At 41.3% G+C, this 21,671-nt stretch overlaps 1 protein-coding gene across 5 annotated transcripts in view; it reads right to left on the reverse strand.

Moving 5' to 3' along the window:
• The window catches only part of LOC136441988 (netrin-G2-like), a 76,966-nt gene that overhangs the window by 41,388 nt on the left and 13,907 nt on the right, over positions 1–21,671 (reverse strand). For 3 of the 5 annotated variants that reach the window (XM_066438573.1, XM_066438567.1, XM_066438568.1), the window contains exon 2: positions 18,316–18,409. The gene's annotated coding sequence lies outside the window, so the exon portion shown is untranslated. Of the gene's footprint in view, positions 1–5,372; positions 5,534–5,771; positions 6,087–18,315; positions 18,410–21,671 lie in introns of those variants that run through there. The other 2 variants (XM_066438569.1, XM_066438572.1) reach the window with 2 other exon arrangements.

Below are 21,671 nucleotides of genomic sequence, written 5' to 3' on the forward strand. Positions count from 1 at the left end.
AGTTTCAAACATACTTGAGGCCTTTTTTTAACAGTATACATGCAATACGTGTCATTCATCTACACCGAACTGTTCCGACGTTTTAGCATTTTGACCTTGCAATACACATCCCGATATTGTATGATGAGCTATCTGAACCATATTATCACATTCTGTCTCCCTTAGGGTGCTCAACACATCATTGGTAAAGATTCCTTTTTGGCAGGCCTTCAATTTTTAACGTAATCAACCTTCTTCACATGCAGCAAAATATCCAATAACTGTTTGTATTTTGCAGCAAAAAGACATCAAATGTTTTGAAGTGGGAAATACTCCTTGATTTCACAGTGGAGCTGCCGATTCTTTCTCAAAATTTACATCCAATCTTTCCCCCTTAATGGTATCGATTGCGCAGAGTGCTCATGAAGCATTGCTGCCTTGCTTCATCAACTTTACCCACTAGAGGCTTCCTAAAATGCATACGTTCGACAAGCACAATCGGTATATCTCAGAGGCATAGTGACGAACAACTGGAATTATCAGACTACGGTCTGAAAGCGAGCGCTCCGAGAGGACCTTTTGTCAGCACTTTTCCGTCGTCATGTGAGAGCATTTGCCTTTGAGGAGAATTTACAATCAACCTGGATGTCTGCATTTCAACAGCTAGAGCTTTCTCATGGTCAAACCCGTGAAAGCACAGAACCCAGGGGAATCTAGATCTATCCGTGGCGTCTTCGAGTCCAAAAGGCACCCCGCTTCCCATGCTCAGTATATATCTTGTTCAACCATCCCCTACACGAACAGCCGTCGTCTTTCGTTCTCTCAACGTAAACCCAAACCTTTAGATAAACCCGGGGCTTGATTTTGACGACGACATTACGCAGGGGGGAACAAAAGGAACGACAGTTGATCGAACGAGTTCATTACCAAAGCTGACCTACATCGAACTTGCGCGTGACCCCGGGTCATGATCACACCAGCATCAGAATTAGTTGTAGTGGCTGACTTCTTTGTAATTCTGAACATACCCTCACCCAAGCCCCGCCATAATTCTACCTCCAGTAAAGTTCATCCTTGTCGTTATGCCCTAAGCCCATCATAAAGTGGCCCCGAGGTTATGAACGCACCTGTGTCAGGATATATCACTGAGAGTGTTACTATTGTGTTGCTCTTATCTGTTTTGTGTTAGGATGAGTTTTGTCAGGACCTTATCACATGCCATTTTCAATTTAGTTCCTAGCAACTGAAACTAGCCAGAGGTGAGTTTAATATTCTCTGCAATATTGTTCTATGGATCAATGTCGGTGAACAAGGTAGGATGTCGTGTCCTCATGTCCGTAGTAGTAAATATGTAAAAGAAAAAGTTAACCAGGCTACTTGAAATAGCCATATCAAATTTGTATCAAAATTTACATACTGCTAGCTTGACCTCCAATATCATTACTAGATTTCTGGACAAACGCACATTTATGTTATACTGTTATCTTGATTTAGCTGTACTACTGGTTACTTACAATTTCTATTTAGTTATGAACGTATTTATTTTAGTCGGCTTTTTTTCTCATTATCATCATATGATGTTATTTTTTTACATCGCCCCCCCCCCCCGGAATCTTTGAAAACCGCCAGCAGACGACTTGTACTTCTTGGTAAAATAGATAGAAATTTAATTAGATTAAACTTACAGACGCAAGTTGAATTTATAACAATCATTTCTTGAATTCAATTTACTTCTTGTTTATACGTCACGCCTCAATACCAAAGTGTTCAGCCGTATCTGACTGCATGATTTAGTTGACGAAAGCCGTATGAAATTGATATTACAGTCTTAAGATTACAGGCGCCAGTATTTTGATTTAAACTAGTGCTTTCTTGCATTCCTATGCATTCAATTTACTTATTTTATATACTTCATTCCCTGATACCAAACTGTTTGTCTGGATCTGACTGCATCATATAGTTAGCGACGTTTGAAAGGCCGCAAGGCTTTCAGTATTGATCTCTGGCGAGCATCAGGGATCACTTGCTCCATGTTCTATCAGCCGTTCTATCAGGGACAGCCACTGCTTCATTGGTTGCAATTCAGGTCAACCAGCTAAAGTCCCGGGTCACCTTGGACTTAGAGGAGAGCCAACGGAACCTCGTGCACGCTCCTATAAAATGCTGTAGGTGGTACCTATAAATTCACCACATTATGAACCATATCCCATACGCAGGCACTAGGCAGTGTAGATCCATAGTTTTGCAGAGATGCAGGTATTATGTAGTCTTTTATTTTATTTCAACAGGCATCCCTATACATGGCATATAGATGTTGATGCGTATTGCATTAAAGCTTCAGGAAATTGAAGACCACATGCACCAATAATTACATGTTCACGTTGAAGGAAAGCGTCTGCTTACACTGCGTTGTATGATATATTAATGCTCACAAGCAGTTGAAGGCCAAAGATGGCTTCAACCACTCTACTGAGAAACAGCCATGTAGTCAGATACCCATTAGCCACTGGACAATGGTGCGAAACGACCATGAGCGAGAAATTGGCGAAGCCACATTGTAGTGACCTTTTAGTCAAGAACGTTTCTTTCGCAAGGTCCTCACTTCTTATACTAAGTGTAGCAACTGAGCTGTTGTATCACATTTCTAAAACATTTAGACACGATTTGACCAGGCTGGTTGGAAGTAGGAAATTACTTTAGTCCGAAATTATACCGAAAGATCATTCTCAAGTATGCCGCAGAAGTGGAAGTGGATTTGTTGCTGGCATGGATACATACATTTCATATAATAGCTTTCCCGGGTGTTACGTGATGCATGTAGGTGCTGGGACACACGCCAATATCGCGCGAGCGGCATTGAATGACCATGTAAAATGTGCGCTGTTACACCCGTGATAAACGATTGTGCCCAGAACAAAAGCCGTCGTTAGGAGTGCATTATTCAATTATATCACTGCGGGTGTCATGTCAAGGGCTCGCTTAACTCCTAGGATTACACAGGGCCATTTGCCCGATGTCAGAAAGCAAGTGCTCAAATAAGTAAAAAAAAAAATACAATGCTAGAATCAACTGTATGCAAATAAGGTACATCGGCGTCACTGTAAACTGAAAGCTTTCTGTCACCATTGATTTGTTCAAACTTTATTATACTATTCTTAATATATCGCGATATCATATTGCAATTTATATCGCTGTTAGGGATAAGGCAAATCAAAAATTTATCTTGATGTGATTCTCAAACTCGGCATTGCATAGTGTAGGATTATTCCCTACTTATGTGGATTCTCGACTTATGAGTCACATATGTCTTTGGACATTGCGAAACAAAAGTGAGCAAACCCACTTTGAACTTTTCCTAGCGCATCAGTACAATGCATGCTGAAATGTATGTTGAAAGTGGTGTTTTATCAAGGATTCAAGGTTGGGGTATATCGAAATACGATACAGAAGCTATATTCAAACAGAAAAAAGTACAGAGACTTTCGTATGGTCAATTAAAGCTAGTTACAAAATGGAAATAAAAAATCAATCTTGAAATTCTTCTAAGTAAACAATATAGGCTTGAATAGTTAAATCTCTCAACATCTTATTGCAATTAGGTGGGGGTAAACGTGAGTGTCAGTACATTTTCCAAAAAGCAATATTGTATGTATTTATCTATTTTTGCATCATGTTCCTAAATCTAAAGCTATAGTCAACTCTGTTTGTGTTGTTGAGTACTTTGTATCTATAATCTGTTGTACTTTAAGAAAGGAATGTGAATAACTTACATTTAACAGCATTTTTTACAAAAAAAATGGTGCCGAACATGACAATACATCTATGATGATCAGTTTAACTTAATTCCGGATGTCTTGACCAGAACGGAGACGAGTGTGTTAATGCGTCTGAATTATACCTCAGGGATACCAACACGCTATTTCGGTCTCGACTTATTGCGTTTTGGTTTCATATTTTTGCACGAAATCGATTATCATTGCGAGCTATGGACGGAAGATGTCAATTGATGACCCAAAGGTCAAATTTGTTCACATATGGGATTACACATACATTATTGAAAGTAAGTCCGGTACCGTAAATACAATGTCCTGGTACGACAAGCTTGAAGATCGTGTTTTAAGCGTTCGGACCATCTATATACCGGCAATATGATAGCTGCAACGCTTGGAATATAAAGATTCTTATAGTAAAATTTGTCATTTTTCTGATAAATGTTGGGTACCCGCTTCGTTATATGCGTTGTATTCAATATTCATATGGGAATTGAAAAGAAAGGCCCACGCGACTCGAGGCAACCTTGAACCAATGGTAGTATCACCAATGCAACGATGTATATCAACGTGCACTGTACGGTTGCGGTAGGAAAAGTTCAAATGTGTGCCTTTTCCACTTTTGCTTTGCCATTATCCAAAGACAAATGTGAGTTATGCGTTGAGAATCCACAATATGCAATGGCAAGATTGAGAACTTTACTAAGAGAAGTCTTATTCCTAATACATTTTTGCCATGTCTGACAGTAAATCCCTACGCTATAATGAAACAAGCTTTAGGTTTCAACAGTGCTAGAAAGACTGTTAAGCAATCATGTTTAAGATAAGCAATACAGAAGAGTTGGTTTCCAACAACTGAAACTATCGCATCGGATGGGTCAGATGAGGTACAATGAGTTCATTGTTGCCCATGCCGGCACCTTCCTCGTGGTTACGTCTCCGCAAAATCAACTCAAATGTCTGATTCCAAAGACGCCTTCGGCTAACGGGTATGATCAAATTATGACTTGTAGCAATGACCTTTGGATACATTGAACCGATTTGTCTCCATGTACATTATTCAGACTGGTGGTACATTTATGACTGCCGAATGCATTCTTTTTGCACGTGTACACTGTGTTACGATGATCAAGGGAGGCTACACATACACAGCACGGCATTTGTTCTGCAAAACATATTGCAGACGTTGTCGCACTGGAGAAGAAGAAATTCGAGCACGTTTCGTCTCATATCGTAGCCTGCACTCGTGGGGATACTATATTAGATTGGGGACCAAGGTTGAAGCTTGTGGCAATCGTAGGTGATAATTTCAGGACCTGCATTGCTACACTAGTACTGTAGGTAAATATGCGTAACATGCTAAGTACAAGACGTCCATACCCACTACAACAGGGCCCCTTTAACATAGGGAGGAGATTGAGGAAAACCGCAATGAGGCCTGACAGCTTTGTCGATGCTGCCAGGGTGTGAAGGTAAAAATCCGCAATAAAGGGGTCACACCGGCCAATGACACCGTCCCTACTGCATTATCTTATCTCCAGCTCAAATCAAGAATTCTATACACATGGGACCACTCCATACAAAGGTATCTAAGGCGACAAAATCATATCTGTGAAAACTCACCGTAGCGTCTCTTTGTGTGGAAAACTCGGCATGGGGGGCGTCATATCCACAATCACGCGACCCCGCTGCACACAACGCTAACCGTTAATGCGAGCACGCAGAAGTAGGGAAAAGCCACCGCGAACGATTGCACGGATTTCGTAAAGCTATCTCGCCGAGAGTCTCGTGTAATTGCGCGGGATTCACTTGATACATGTGGCCCACACTGGCCCTTGATCACTCGGAAATTGGAGGCAATTGCGCGGGGAAACGGATTATGTTTTCACAGGCGTAGGAAATCCGGCCGCCCGCCCACTCCGAAATGGTTTATGAACGGTCTGACCAAAAAGCGCCGCCGTAATATTACCTCTTCCCTCCCATGCTGCCTAACATTTCAATAAGAAACGAGCGTATACTTACGGGACGGCACAGTTCGCTTCCAACGTGGCCGAGTTGGGGTTTCCATTTCACACCAACACCGGCAGACAACCGGAAGAGACGCCGCTGCAACGCACCCGGAATTCCCAATCATCTCCAACAGATAATTTATTCAAATTTGGCCCATCTTCCTGTCGACACTGGCAGTTATACAATTAGATTTACAGCGGAAAATTGGGATAGGGGAACCGATCGATAAGGGAAGAATACGACCCACAGGGTTCCGGTGAGGTAACCAATTGAATAGGAGGAAACCTCCAATTTACGTCGCTGTCAGCTGCAAACAGAAAAGAAGAAGAATGGCAGCGACCGGTGCTGACAGCTTTCGTTTGCCTCACAGATGTCAAAGTTTTAAGTCGATTCTGCACGAACCCATTTTTCCACGTCAGTGTGAATAATTAATGAGCAGAATGGTGCGCGGGGTTATCGATCCGAATCCCAAATAGCGCCTGCCTAACGTCAATCATTCCCCGTCCCTCTAAAGAACAGCCCCACATTATTGCTGACATAGCCTTTAGCATTATTAGGACTAAAAACCGGACCATACACTAACCCTAAAAATCTTCTCAACTCTAATGAAATATTCCCAACCATATTCGAAAGCTTTTGAAAAAAATTATCTCTATGTTACCATCAAAGGCAAGACGAGATGTCTCTCTGTCAAGTCTTTTCTTTCAGGACACATGAGGTGAACCTTTAAGAGAAGATCCAATGATTTTTACCAGGTAAAGTTGCACCAAAGAGGGATATGCTTTCCCTTCCGTTCCTTTCGTGAGGGTACCCTAGTCCAGAGGGAAACTCATTATCTCGCGTGATTGCATCTGAGCGGGAAAAAAGCCAGGTTGGGGCGGAGAGAGGCGTCAGCCGACGTTATCGTCTGTCCGGGCGGGACGACCAATCAGAGTTGACCTACCCTTTATTCAAAACAGGATAACGGCGTTTCTCATACCATCACAGGAAGTAGTTATCGCTATTCATCTAGTGCGATATAGTCAAGCTGCAAGATTGAAGAGATCATTAGATCGAGACTGGGCCCCTTAAGAGCAGTACCAGGTATAACTCACGGCAGGCCCTACTTATTACCTACGCCAGAAGGTTATGTTTTCGGTCTGCTATGGTATAGTTCTGTGGTCGCATGTGTGTTTGTATATAAACGGTACTGCAGCAGGCTGTGTATGTCTGTGTGTATGTTACCAGTATAACTCTAGAAGCTGTGGGTGGATGATGTTTTCTAGGTGGGTAGGGGTTCGAAAAACAAAGGTGATTTTCGATAATAAGCCATCTAGCGGCTACCTACGCTGCCGCAGCGGAACTACAAAGCTTGAACTCTAATTTTTTGAGGTGCTAGTTCTACATCCTACTGACGTGAACAAATGACCTAATTCACCTTAAAGTTATGATCTTGTCGTGAATCTCGGTGCAACTAGAACGCGCTTCTTCCTCTAAGAGATAGGGGTATACCGTACCTACCAAGCCAAAACGCGCACTTGATATTATTCAAACCCCCTACTAAGTCTGCAGTTGCCACCATGTATAATACCTTATCTTGTGGTTGCATACAGAAGTTTTCGGAACTCACTGACATTTACAATACTGAGGAGTCTAGTTATCGTCAGTACAAAGACATGCAGCAAGGAGAAAAACGTAACTCTAGACGTTGGCATCGTAATGAAATCTGTATGTCTAGGTGAAGGACATGCGGGTTGAAAAGACACGTTGTGTAACGCTGTGAGAAACTAGAAACCACCTCCACCTCACGTACAGAAGCGAGGATCGAGTGAGATATGGGCCACCGCCATCATTTACCTCATCCGTTACACCACCCACGGTTTCTCAATCACCCCTTACATCTGTTTCCTTAGAAATCACCCAATGAGTTCGCTCGTAATTTGTAAGAAAACGGAAGGACGAAAATGCGTCTAGCCCTATTTCAAAATTGGCAATTGCCGTAATTGTAACGTTTAAGGATAATGTAAGATTACAAAGTTGGCACGGCTTAGTGCCGGAGAATGGAGCAGAAATGGACTAGATGCTTATCAACGCAGCACGTCTCTAGCGGGGATGCATACATCACCGCACCACGGCACAGTTGTCGTGTGCACCTTCCGTCTCAAAATGCTGGCAGGTACATTTATACTTGCATCCAGCTAATAATAATCGCAAGCCGTAGAACGTACGAGGCACGAGCGCAGTGAAACATGAATATCAATTAACAGTCCATCGCACACGTTAAGGCCCCTTAACGTCCATATAAACATTTGCATACTAAATAATGAATGCACCGTCTGGTTGTGGTGTTGATCAGGGAGAATCGATACTTAGCGAACTTTCTCATTTCGCATCATGTGCTTCGCTGGAACTTTTGAACCGTCACGGAGATAGCAATACCTTGTACCCCCAAGGCAACGACCCAGGGTAATGATAACTTGACAGTGAATTTGACAGAAAGGAATTAGTATCATATCTTCAACGAGATGTTACTCCCTCGGGCTAGTAATGATGACACAGAGGAGCAACCCAGGAATATTGCTCGCACAAGTGATCTTTAAGATAAAAATGCAGCACATATAGGTTCGTGACCCTATCTGCTTCTGGAAGCACCTTCCACGGTGATTGAGGCTTGTGGTAAAGTACCCAAGGGTGGCAAAGTTTGATAGCATGCGGATGACGCCTGAAATATGCTTGAAGGATTCACAGTTGACTTGCTCATATCTGATGGATTTGATCCAGGCCAACAACTTGGTTCGAACATTTACCATATTGGTTACTCCCACGCGCTTTCCTCGTTGTAGTTGTTGTACGAAACCTTTTTAGAGGCATTTGATAAAATTAACATACAGTAACTTAGCATGAAAGTCCATCTGTGTTGGTAGAATTCATTATTAACAAGACTAAACTTTTCGTCAAACACTTTAAGAGAAATTGGGACTTACCCCAAATTTTTGGTTGCCTCCATCAACCCTGTTCACGGAATGACCCGGCTACTGCAGCGTGACGTCAGCGACACGTGATCGCAGTAGCGGGTCATACGTGAAAGATAACTTGTGCCTCCCCCGTCTCTGTTAAAAAATCCTTGATTCGGAACTGGATTTCTTTGCAAGAGGAGTAAAGGAGGCAAACTACATCAGAGCCCACAGACCTACCTATCTTGAACAGAGACGGGAGTAGGCACAAGTTATCTGGCACGTATAACCCGCTACTGCGATAACGTGTCGCTGACGTCACGCTGCAGTAGCCGTGTCATTCCGTGAACAGGGTTGATGGAGTTTCTCTTATAGTGTTGGACGAAACGTTTAGTCTTGTTAATAAACATACAGTAAGCTATTTCATATATCACTAAGACTTCGCCGTTTTTTCACAGCTTTTTTTTAATGTTGCCACAATAAAGGCTCTGTATGCCTTAAGGCAATAAATAATACTGCGTCTTCGACCAGTTCAGGTTTCTTCAAAAATCAATTGGACAATACCCCGACGCAACGAGCTGACTTAGTGGCCGACAGGCTTCGATTTGAGGGATATCCTCTTTGCCCTTGCTGGGTAATTCCATTTTCCCTATGCCCTGGCATATGTTTCAGCTTTAATTGCACATCCGATAGCAACCATTGCTTCCCTCATGCCTTCCAGTGGCAGCAATGACCAGTAACGTAAAAGATGACTGCATGTCCTGGAACATCACTTGCTGGGAATACCATAGAATCTCATTACGACTTATGCAGTGCTCAGAAGAATGCACGTAAAAACAGGTACCTGACTTAAGCTGGGGAGGTGAAGGATAACAGCATACTGCCTAAACAGCCTCAGAAAAGACTATGGGACTACATTTACCTCATCAGGCTTACTGTTCTCTGTATGTGGCACTGTACTGCCCTTGTCTCTCCAACAGCAAAATTATGGTAAAAAGAAAGGAAAACGTTCTGATATATAAAGCAATTACGTTTTTAACATTTACTTGATTTTGATGTATGAACAATAATACTTATCTATATACACTTTACGCCTTAAAATGAAACCATAAACGATAGAATCCACTTATTCTCATTCAACGCTCTCTTTCCCTCATTTCACGGTACCATATCGTGAGCATATTGCGAAAGTTGACACACATGATATGTCTGTGGACTGACACGAGTGCCATAGATATAGGATTCGTTGGCACGAATGGCAAATGAATAACGCACCGTGCATGACAGGTCAGTAAAACAACATCGAATTCCACCATGTCATTAATCTCGACGCAGATATTTTTAGACTCCCTGTGAACTGTGACGCTGAAACACGAGATATTAATGCCCTTCCGCGTATGTAACGTTGCCGCTTGTGCCCTGACATAGCCTTAATATCGTCAGAGGCCTGTCCTGCACCTGAGGCAAGGATAGGAATGACCCAAATTCCTGTTCTAATCAACCAACCATGTCATTGCCATTGTCGTCTGTATTGTAGATTTTTATTCGCAGTTCAGGTGGCAATATTGCCACACCTGGCAATGTGACGAAATACATTCATGATAAGTAACCGATCTGAGTACACGTTGTAAATTACATTGGTTACAAATTTGACATGTATAGCATTATCGTTGATAAATAATACAAGTGGTACAAAAAGCGGGCAAACAGTTTCAACAGCAACAGAGTTAAACAAGTCATCTTCATATGTTGTATACAGAGTGGAAGACTGTCAACATCTGAAACTCAGGCGACACAAATTCTGTGTTCATAACATTCCTTTTTCACTAGAGGCTGCGACCACAGAGCGACCGTTGGGCAACCGCTGAACGACCAAAGATTTGACTGATCTCTCAACCAATTTCATAGACAAAAAACTATCTATTTGTACGTTTTGTGTATATGTTGTCTTCCAGATCAGACTTTTACACATTGCAAGATATTTTAATGATGTAATCAAGGGTCACACAAATTCAACCTTTATGGCTCGCTGGACAGTTTAGTGAAAGGGGGCCTGAACTTCAACGTAGGGGGAGGTTCTATTTCGCAAAAGTGTAAGTTTCTGCTGAAATACGCACCTAGAAATTTTTGAGACGGTCTATCTGAATATGAAAATGTAAATATGTGCACGTGGTAATTTTCTTCAACATTAACCATCCCTGTACCTACCCCCTGAAGTTTATACCATGAGTGTGTACTAAACTAGTATAACTAGGTATCCTAGCGAACATAGCGAACATTCCTCGAGGTCAGAAGACATTACAGTGAATATCTGAACCCCAAATCTATTCTCCACTCAGACATAGACTATTCCCAAACCACCTCCATTGCATGAATGGACTGTTCCAATTACAACATGTGCAAACTTCATTAGGGGCATGTACAGGGGGTTAGAGTCCAATGATTGCCCAAATTTTGTGATTTCTGTGCTTAGATAGGCGATCTTCATATTTTGAAATGCGTATTTTACAAAGTTGGTTTTTATACCCCCCCCCCCACCCTACCAAAAGGACCTAGTCTTCAAGTTCATGCTCTACGGCCTTCACCTTGTGGGTATAAATGATTGTAAACATTACTAAGCTGGGATATTAATGACAATGATAATATTTTATGTTCATCCATGCCATATCGGGTCAAGTACAGGCATACAGATACAAAAATTTATTATAAAACTCACAAAGCACTCTTGTTTATCGAAAAGGAAGTATGTAGCATTCTTCTATCTAATTGCACATTGGTACCCTCAAGGTATTTCAAGTTATGCCGATGTGTAGTTATTCAATTTTATCTTAGACTGCATACATTTTTGCACATAACTTTCACGATTGCTCCAAGGCCTTTTGTTGGCTGCTTTATGGCAACATAACGTACCCAGTGCACCTTACATTGTTCATGGTAGCTTAAGCATACTTGCATTTAAGTCTTAACAGTTGTACACATCATTGAAAGGATACGTTCCTGAACCAACCTCATATTAGTAAATATCTATTTAAATGCCTTAGTTTTGAAATTCTAATTTGGTTTAAAATGGTCATTTGCGAAAAAAATTAAAGTATGCAAAAAATACTAATTTCATCGCAAAGAAAAGAAAAATCCCTGCCAACGACGGTAAAACCTTTCGAATTTGAAATAAAGTTGACTTTACAATTACAAACTGTAGCAACATCAGAATGGCGGTTGATCAATTTTTGAATATTTGCTGGTCATCTCGTGGCTGTGCGATGGGTTTTCTAAACTTTTGAGAGCTAGGACTGGGAAGCACATTTACCTTCGGTCCCCATTCTACTAGACGGCGATTTCGCAGGGACCTCAATTGGATTTGTGTAACTCTTTATTTCATGATTGGAATATTATGAACAATTTAAAAGTATGACTGAAAGGACAATAAACAGACTCTGATCTTTGAGCTATCGGTAAAATTGTACGTCACAGCGCGATCGCAACGAGGTTGCCGCCCTCGTGTTATGTTTTATCGGCCTCTCAATGAAAACAATCATGGACCTTAACATGGACACTCTTCTTTGACATAACTCCTCCCTGCCAATGGAAATGGTCAATTTGCAGTCAAAGCTATATCAGAACAAAAGGCTGCAAGCATGCCACTGGTCAATAATCACTGGTCGTTATTGATGACGCAGAGGTTATTCACTTGCAATAGTGTAGTAGGGGGGCAGTCTCTCATAAACACCATAACAGCAAATCACGCATCATATGTTCCTCTGGTCATTTTGTAGCTGATGGACATGCTTGATCCATCGGAAAACACGTAAATTTTCTTAACGGTATACTGGTGCATTTGACGCAGTTCCTTAGATGGGAATGGTCAGTTGCTAATGGTTCAATGACCTCTCGATGTAGATAACCATCAACCTCATCAAGAGGAACATGCTCTAGAATGGACCTGCCTTTGCCGGAATTCAATTTTAGATCCGAACTTGCCTAGTACACAAAATTCCATCGATTCAAGGCTTTTTCTTCAAGCATTGCGAAATATCAAGCATGGTCAGATAGCAAGTATTATCGATGTGCAGCATTCGCTCTTTATCCTCTAATATCCTTTCACAAATTTGAGACCAATTGTTTTATTTTTGTAACAACAATCTATTTTATGTTAGAAAAGTCTTACAAGTGGAGATATAAGAGCTAACAATTCATTGCACACTCACATACTATTTTACCATGATTACCATTCAATGTTTTTAATTGAGCATTGATGATGCTACGAAAACTAACATTTTACACTTTTAAACACAACTTCTGTTTGATGCTTCAACTCCTGTTAAAAGTATGGCATTCACATCACGTCCTAGTTGACAAAATGTCTCCCAGACATTCTGCCACAGTTTCCTGCTTAGAAACGTAAATTGTCTCAAGATGAAAACACTGATTGACCTGTTTGAGAATAACAGGCCTTGTTAGCTAAATTGGGATGAAGCAGTTCAACCAGCGTGGTCGGGTACCAGTTAGTAACTTGCCAAGCAAGATCAATCGTTAAAATCTTCAAATTGAAGTTTCTGGGGGCCATATGGCAACTTATGGCATAACAGGCTTATCCTTTGACACATACGAACACATGGAATAGAGTGATGTACATCGAGAGTCAGGATGTTAAACTTTCAACGACCATTAGTATCTCTCCGACTGTAAGCTTACCACAACTGTCACATTCCATTGATGTTACAGCGCTGTACTTTGCAGTAATACTTGTACCTTCATTACACTGTTGCTTGCATTCAAGAGCATGATTTTCTACCCTCAATACAGCCTTTATGTAGAGGATATATCTTGAATGGAGGATAACGTACAACAGGTAATAGCTATTCAAAGCTTAATGTGGGCCAGAGCAGTCTAACAAAACCGAGAGGTTAGGTGCGACATCAGTAACATTTAAGGGCAGAACGACATATATCACTGCACGAAATGGCCTCGGATCCCGGCGGATACGTACAGGGATTTTTTTGTATTTTTGGTGGATACTGACGGATACTGACGGATCCAACGTAACTAACGGATCCGACTAAATCCGCACGGGCTTTGGAATATTTCCAGAGGAATCCCTGTACGTATCCGCCGGGACTAGTGATACGTTAAGAATGCCTTCTTCAGGGTGACAGGACGCAGAACATTTTTCCTGGGTCTTACGCACAAGCCACCAGCTGACCCCTTTACCGCAATTATCAGAATGGGGGTCATGGGTGACATAACAAAAATGAATGAAGGTGGAGGTACAAGATTAATGATTGGTTCCATTTGGATCAATCACAGGCCTCCTCGACGAATAGCGACGCCTGTTTCAATTATTTCTGGTGGCATCAATATTTCATTATTGCTCTCCTTAATCGAATTTTCCAACAAATTACCGTAAAATTTCGGGCTACCAGATTCTTTTCAGCCATTTCACGGGACACTTTGGTCAGTAATCGTGCTTATTATGGTCACTTTGGCACATAGAACGTCCTAATTGTCTGCAACAAAAAGTTGTAACGACTCTAAATGGTGCTGACTTTCTACATTTCTAGCTTTTTTGCGTCAGATGCATTTTCTGGAATAGTATATCTTGATGAGGTTCTGTAAAAGCACTCACAGCCTATCTATGGAAATTTGATAACAGAATCATTACTTCATTTTTAATATGAAGACATCTTTGACCCATTGACCTATATACGATAATTGTGTTTGATAATCACCAAATGATATTAACCATTCTTCCAGGCAATAATGATAATAAACAGGATATAAAGCAGTAGTCTGTATCATATACCAAGTGTTACATATGTGATCTCCAACACATTTGGAAATGTACAGTCCTTGGATTTTAACAGCGTAAAAACGATGACATAAAGTGATACTGATATACACCCAGCTGAGAACATACACTATTTCGTCTCCCATAGAAACCCCTGCAAGCGTTATTTCCGCGTCACCAGCGCTTATGGCTCTAACAACCATCCGTAAATCCAAGATGATAGATAGTGAGATTGAGCCAGACACATAGAAACGATCCCAAATGGGCCATGTGCGGCGGTCTAAGTCCTGGAATAAGGAAGACCGATTAAACGTCTTGAAACACTGCAGAAGGATTTGAGATTCATACGCGTTGCTCCGGAGTCTAGCCCCAGAAGCCACAGGGAATCCAAGATTGCCAATTGGCGTGTGAAGCTGCAAATCTTGTGAGACCAGCTAACTCCGTACGTCTGCTCATGTACTATCGAGGTAACTAGAAAACATGCAGAAGAAAATTCTCTTCATCTAACTTTCCTAAGCAATCGGTGCTTTGAAATATTTTAAATGGCTTAGATGTAAAATTCAAATAGTAACAGGAGTTACCTTTATGGCCATGTCTATTTCAATGCCACGTTGTTACAGTACCATGCGATTCCAAGGGAATGCCAATTTTACATATATAGATTAAATCATTACGCATATAGATTTTTATGGCAGATGAAGATGATGTTTGGCATACCTTATCTATACCATATTTGCAGCACATACTTCGCTCGAAATTACCATGCATGTCGAGTACCCATGCACCCCAAGGGAGACGTTATTTTCTCATTAAGTTTCAAAGTTCAAAAGTCAACGAGCACTCGACTTCCAGACAAGAAACCGTTAAAACAAGGGCTGCCTTACTTTAATAGACCCATATGATTACTATGACAATGGGTTTCATTTACCAAGAGGAGATTCTCTTGTTTCAGCACGAAAACATTTAGTGTTGTCGATATTCCAACATCGAACGTCCAGGAGGGCATCGAGCTGCGGGCAGCAGTTACACTAGCTGATTTTAAAGATATTTAGTCATCGATATTTAATAATCGAATGCAACAGTTTTTTTCATACTTCATTTAAAAGCTGACAACCCGTTTTGCAGACATAGGTAGAAGTAACGCTCAGCTTTAACTCTTAGCCAGGGTGCCATCCGATCACTACGGGGGCTCCAACAATCGTGTAGAAGCCCCGGTAGTATACGTAATCGTATGGCACCCAGGCTACATAATCCTGGCATGTAAAATGAACGAGGAGAATTCGTTGAACAAAAAAAAATCCTGCTTCAAGCTTTTAAAGGTGGTCGTGAGACGGCAGAATATTTACCACAGTTAAGAAATGTAGTTTCGTAATGGCAGCAAGCAGAGCACTGTCATAAATTTGCTCTTTTGTGACGTTATGATCGAAACGATACGAAATGTGAAAATGCAACCATACAGTGGAGAGGTATTCTAGAGCCTCCGGTAATAGGATCGTCTCCCGTAGTACTGATTCATACATTGTTCGGAACACCCCAATTCCTGTAGGGCATCGACCTCACTACTACCCAAAATTTGGAGAAGTGCTCAACAAATTTCGCAAATAAACAACGGGTCTTTTCACTGACAAGATCTGTGAATGTGTTTTGTTGTCTTCCCAGTCATACTTTTACCCTTTGCGTGATATTTCAATCACGAAGTCAAGGGTTACACAAATCGAATTTAGGTCGCAGCGAGAACGTAGTGCGATCGCCGTCTAGTGGAATCGTGGCCAAAGACCCTCGTTGTCCTTGATGAGCCGCATCCTGATAACAGGCGGGGAGAATACTGTGTCTCCTAATTACAACAGATAGGGAGTTTAGGTTGCCTTAGAAACGAATGTTCTGAGACTATACCGAATATCGACTTTTCCTCTGGACTCATCACAAAGAACCTAAGGCAACATATAGATGTGAGGATTTCTATCGACCTTTATAGTTGATTCCCGCGGTGTGATAAAAGTATTACGGGCCTTTGTTGTCGTTGCAATCAGCCTTATAAATCCCAGCTAGGTCAGTTTACCAATACATCAGTGTCTTTCCTTTAGCACTTATATAGAGGGAAACTAGCCATTTTAAGATTTTAACAATCGGAATATATGAAAAGCAGTGAAAGGAAGTATATAGCGCTTGATCGAGGCAGTAAGTACAATGCCCAGAGCCATAAATGCCAGACAAGCTGCAAAGAGGTGTATGCAACTACCACCCTATGGATATCATATAACATCATACGTACCGCCGCTCGTAACAACATTTCTAAATACCAACACGAAGAACGTAATGAGTTTTTGTAATTGGAGATGAAAGTTAAATCTCCAACATTCCTTTACACATTGATTACTTCTAATTCCAGGTATCTCATTCATTACCACACTTTACGTCTTGCTTCCGAAAGTTCGATTCACTTCTCAGGTTCACGTTTAAGAGATAACCAAGGTGTTGGATACATATGCAAGGAGACCTTTCCGACACATTACATCTATTGACTTCCAGTGAATCGATGATTTGTTACTTGAGGCATACTATGCAGGCTGATTACTAAATCCAAAATTATTGGGGCCCTGAATAGAATTTCCAATATGTTCCTCGTGCAATGGCTTGTAAGACCTTGCATACCGTCCTGTTTAATGGGCTGCCTTACACATGTACAAACGATCAAGGACGGGAAGTACATTAGAAATTAATCACTCAGGAAATATAGAGGTCGATTCGTTTTACATTTTGCAGATGGGTGAAACGGCAATAAAACTTTCTCGGATGAACTGACAAAGGCAATTTCGTATTCCGCTCGTCTTTGAGATCATGCAAGGTATTTCAGATTGGATCGATTTGCATCTTATTAGGTCCCTTTGAATAGAGAGAAGCGGGTATTATTCTGTTGTAATATCGAAATAGACTACCAATAATTTGTAGGAATAGTGTGGTGAAGGTAGTTATGTGTTGAGGCTGTGTGGGGATCAATTCTTCCTAAGATTGCTAATGTAATTTGTGGGCGCACTGATCATTAGCATTAACGGAAGATGATGGTGGAGATTAACTCGTTGATTGGTGATTGGAATGTTTCACTGGGTTAGAGACGTGCCAAGAATGGTAGTTCTGGGTTGGAACTCAAGACAACAACAAATTGCTAATTTGCGCCGGCATTTTATGAAGAAAAACACAAGAGTCGCAAAAATATTTTAAGAAAGATCTCCGACATGTTTGACGCAAAGCAAAAACATGACTAGTTCTTCGTAGTATACAACTGTAGACCCCCCTTTCGTAAGAAATATAACAATGATAATATGTCGTAAAACTGCCCTAGGCTGAAGGTCCGAGCATATGTTAACACACAGCAAAATCGTCTAATTAGTATTGTGTAATATAGAAGTTCTCACTATATTCGTGATGGCAAAGCTTTATATATTGCAAAACAAAATGCAATGCAAAACGAATGCACCAGCAAATTAAAGCACCTATAGCGTATACAGCTTGAAACTGACAACCAAGGTGCATACCTCTGTATGGATAGCTCTATGGTTGGTGGCTCCAGAAGCTATCTCTGAAGCCTCTTCTTACAAATGCATGGCAAATGTTTCAATAGCATACAACGTCTAACACAGTATGACATTCACCAGTGAACTTAGCTTAGCCAGGGCACATGGTACCTCTTCGATAGACAGTTTCGCTGTTGGGATCTCCAAAAGCTACTTCTGGAGCCTCTTCAGTTAAACAAATTCATCAACAATGTTTCAATACCCTACAGTTTCTAAAAACAATTTGGCACACGCCGTGTACTGATGCACTTGGCCGGTATACATACCTTTCTATGGACAGCTCCGTCTAATTGGTGCCTCCTGAAGCTACTTGTGAAGCCTCTTCGTTAATGGCAGCTCCTTGCAGGCCCTCTAATGTGCCTGCAGAATGTCAAGACATATCAGGGTGTAAGGCTCGGTCAAGTCTCCACGGACAGACGGGTCTATGGCAACGGCAGGACTAATAAACGTACTCACAACTCTCCAATACCGAAGAGGGGGATCTGGGACGCGAAATTGGCGGATCAATATTACGTGATAAAGAGAAAGGGCAGGTCCACAGTTTGGGTGTGTGGAATCAAAGCGCCGTCTGGTTTGCGGACTTCGGAGCGAATTAAGCTGGTAGAAAGTTGAGGATGGAAAGTCGATGTGAGATATAGTGGTGTGGATTGGGGGTCGATAGCACTAGCTGTGAAGTGCATGGGTCTGGGGGAGTTCTTAATTTTTCTTCAGATGTCTAGTGTACAGCGTAATGCGGAGTCAAAAAATATTGTTTTATTTTAATTGCAATCACAATGTGAAAGGAAGGGCAAAGAAGTTCATAAACACATTTACAAGTTGCCCTCTCACACACTGAAGACACCAGCGTCAATAACATATGACACTGTAAAAACCAACTTAATCTACATATATATATATAATGCATTGCATTGCTGATACATGTACTTGATATCTAAGGATATAGATATTCGACGTAATGCCGATCTGATTTTCTCACTGTCTTCTGTTGACAAAGAGCCAAACAGTGACTCATTATATCGATCTCTGAGAAAAGCCGAATCGGTACGGGTTTCTCAGACGTTCTGAACGGCGAACATCAACATACTGATGTTGTAAAGTGATGCTGATATATTTTTTAATTGATTCCATTGGTCACTCCCATGAGGTGTGAGAGCCACAACAGTATGTAACAACAGATGTACCTAACAGGGAATAAGATTTGAAAAGCACAACTAATGATAAATGCAAATATATCAATCCCGTATTGATGAAGCCTATAGCACCCTCCGGCATGTCATATCGACTCACGCCTGTTTGTAATTAATCGGATTTGTGTAACCATTGACTTCAGCATTGGAACATGCAAAATGTTAAACTACGACTTTCAAAAAAGACATCAAAACATACAAAGAGCAAAATAATTCGTGTAATGTCTTTGAAATAAGTGAGCACTCGGTCGCAGCGCGATTGCAGCGAGGTCGCAGTGGAATGGGTTGTTACGTATCGCCAAATACCTTGAACATCCTCCGAGATTTAAAGGACGTTTAGTTGTCATTTAGAATAACAGCAAAGCGGCCATACACTGGATCACATTGAAGTTATTTCACATTGAAATAATGCAGACCAGATAAATTTTTCTCATACAATTCAATACACGTTTGGAACACATGGTAGGGAATATTCATGACGGGACGGTACTGCAGTCGAACCTGGCCGGGCAACTACCGGGCGTAGCCAGCGACCTGCAGTCACAAGCCGCATGGAAACAGTCCTGTCCAATCTTATATAGTTAAGACCCTCTGCTAAGTAACCACATGTCCAACCCAACCAGCAACAGCTTTTTTGAGGTTCAAGGGGGCATTCATGGCCAACTCAACTACCGAAATTGGTTGACAGCGGCACCCATCCCAGCAGCGGTCATTTTAAATTGGGAATTTCTGCAGGTGCTAACCTGGTAACCACCTGACTGGCCGACCCAAGGATGCTTTACCTGCCCAAGTCCTACTAAGAAATTGCCTTTTCCTGTCAGTGTTTATTGTGTGCTTTATTACTCTGTGCGTGTTACTCATCATCACACCTACTAGCATATTAGGCTATTACCATATACATGTACCAATCATCCGGCTAACCAACCAACTTGTCGAGGGTAACCACCTGGTCTCAGCAGCCACTCTTTCTCAATCACTTGAGTGGTTGCTGAGACCAGTTCTGACTATGCTGCATACCCTTCTCCGTGATATCAGCTTTTACATTACTAATTTACAGACGGCACTTTACAGGCACACACCAATGAGGAGACTTCATGGGACTGGATGCACATAATTCGACACAGTAAATTGTTATCTTCGAAAGAGCTCACTTCCCACCCCTAGTCAAATCTTATTCCAGTCTCACCATTCTTCCGTGCCGGCTGTTAAGGAATGCATGACTAGCCGTTGCATCTGGGTGCCTAGGAGGTGATGAAACCCATCGAACACCCCTGTTTTTCTAATTACATGTACGTTTCCACTCTGCCTGTTCTCCAATGCTCAATTCTTGACTGGCGAAATAGGTCAGTAAGCATCAAGGTAGGATGGTAATTTTGCGTTCCCTCTGCGTCCTTCTTCTATTCACTTTATGTGGCTCTAAGTGTCGGAGCTTTCTTATCCCAACTTCTGCAATACGTCTATTCATAGCTTTTACTTTCGGGTTACTGAGCCAACCCTAACCCTCTTTTGAAGTTAAGTATATGATGTGACAAACATGTGATAAAGTTAAGCACCGAGATACACAGCATAAAAACATATAAACATATCAAGCACTGAAGCACCATTCTGCAGAGTATCCAATCTTTGTGTTGCTTCAAAATAGATTAGATTAAGGAATATGTCAGGGGTTCCTACACAATGATCAAGTAACACCCTCCTTCACAAACACTGTACAAGATATATTCTTTTTGTAGTCTCGTAGCTGATAACGTTGGTTACATATATGCCAACCTGTCTCTTCGGCTATAAGCTATTTGAAAGGGCCGTTTATCCCATTCCACAGGTGGCGGGTTGATGACCTAGGTACAATGATCCTGTAAGGTTTATGCCCTCTTCCATAACCTCCAGCCGAGCAGTGACCTTACAGAAGGGGACTTGAAGATGTTGGATGCTAAAGCTGATAATAAGGTCGTTCACCATTTCGAGTTCGCATGATGTATGAGAAAGGTCAAAGGTAAAATCACGACTTGTATACAGTTCTTGTTACAACCATTGTCTCGATTAGCATAACAATGTCTAGACTAAGTTTGCTTATGTCTCAGGGCCCCTAGCTATTACCCGCAATAAACGTCGCTGCGCATGTGTACTCGGAATCTTGCACGACCTTATTGTGTGTTGCATGGGTAAATTATTGCTATATATCATCGGTGTATATGTTCTAAAGCAATACAGAAGGAGATAGAATATGTCAAAAATCTCCGTTAGCTTTTAAATATGTTCCTTTAACTTCTAAAATATGTTTTTATAAGCGTATCCCAAAGTTTATCAAAACCAAATGTACGTTGTTTGACGAGAAAAACAGTCATGAGGTGCATTAGCTTCAAAAATAGAATTACTCTCCATGAACAAAATGATACATATTTAGAGACATTTAGATACTAATGAAAACATATGTT

This window comes from Branchiostoma lanceolatum, chromosome 9, assembly GCF_035083965.1.
Source record: "Branchiostoma lanceolatum isolate klBraLanc5 chromosome 9, klBraLanc5.hap2, whole genome shotgun sequence".
NCBI classification, from domain to species: Eukaryota; Metazoa; Chordata; class Leptocardii; order Amphioxiformes; family Branchiostomatidae; genus Branchiostoma; species Branchiostoma lanceolatum.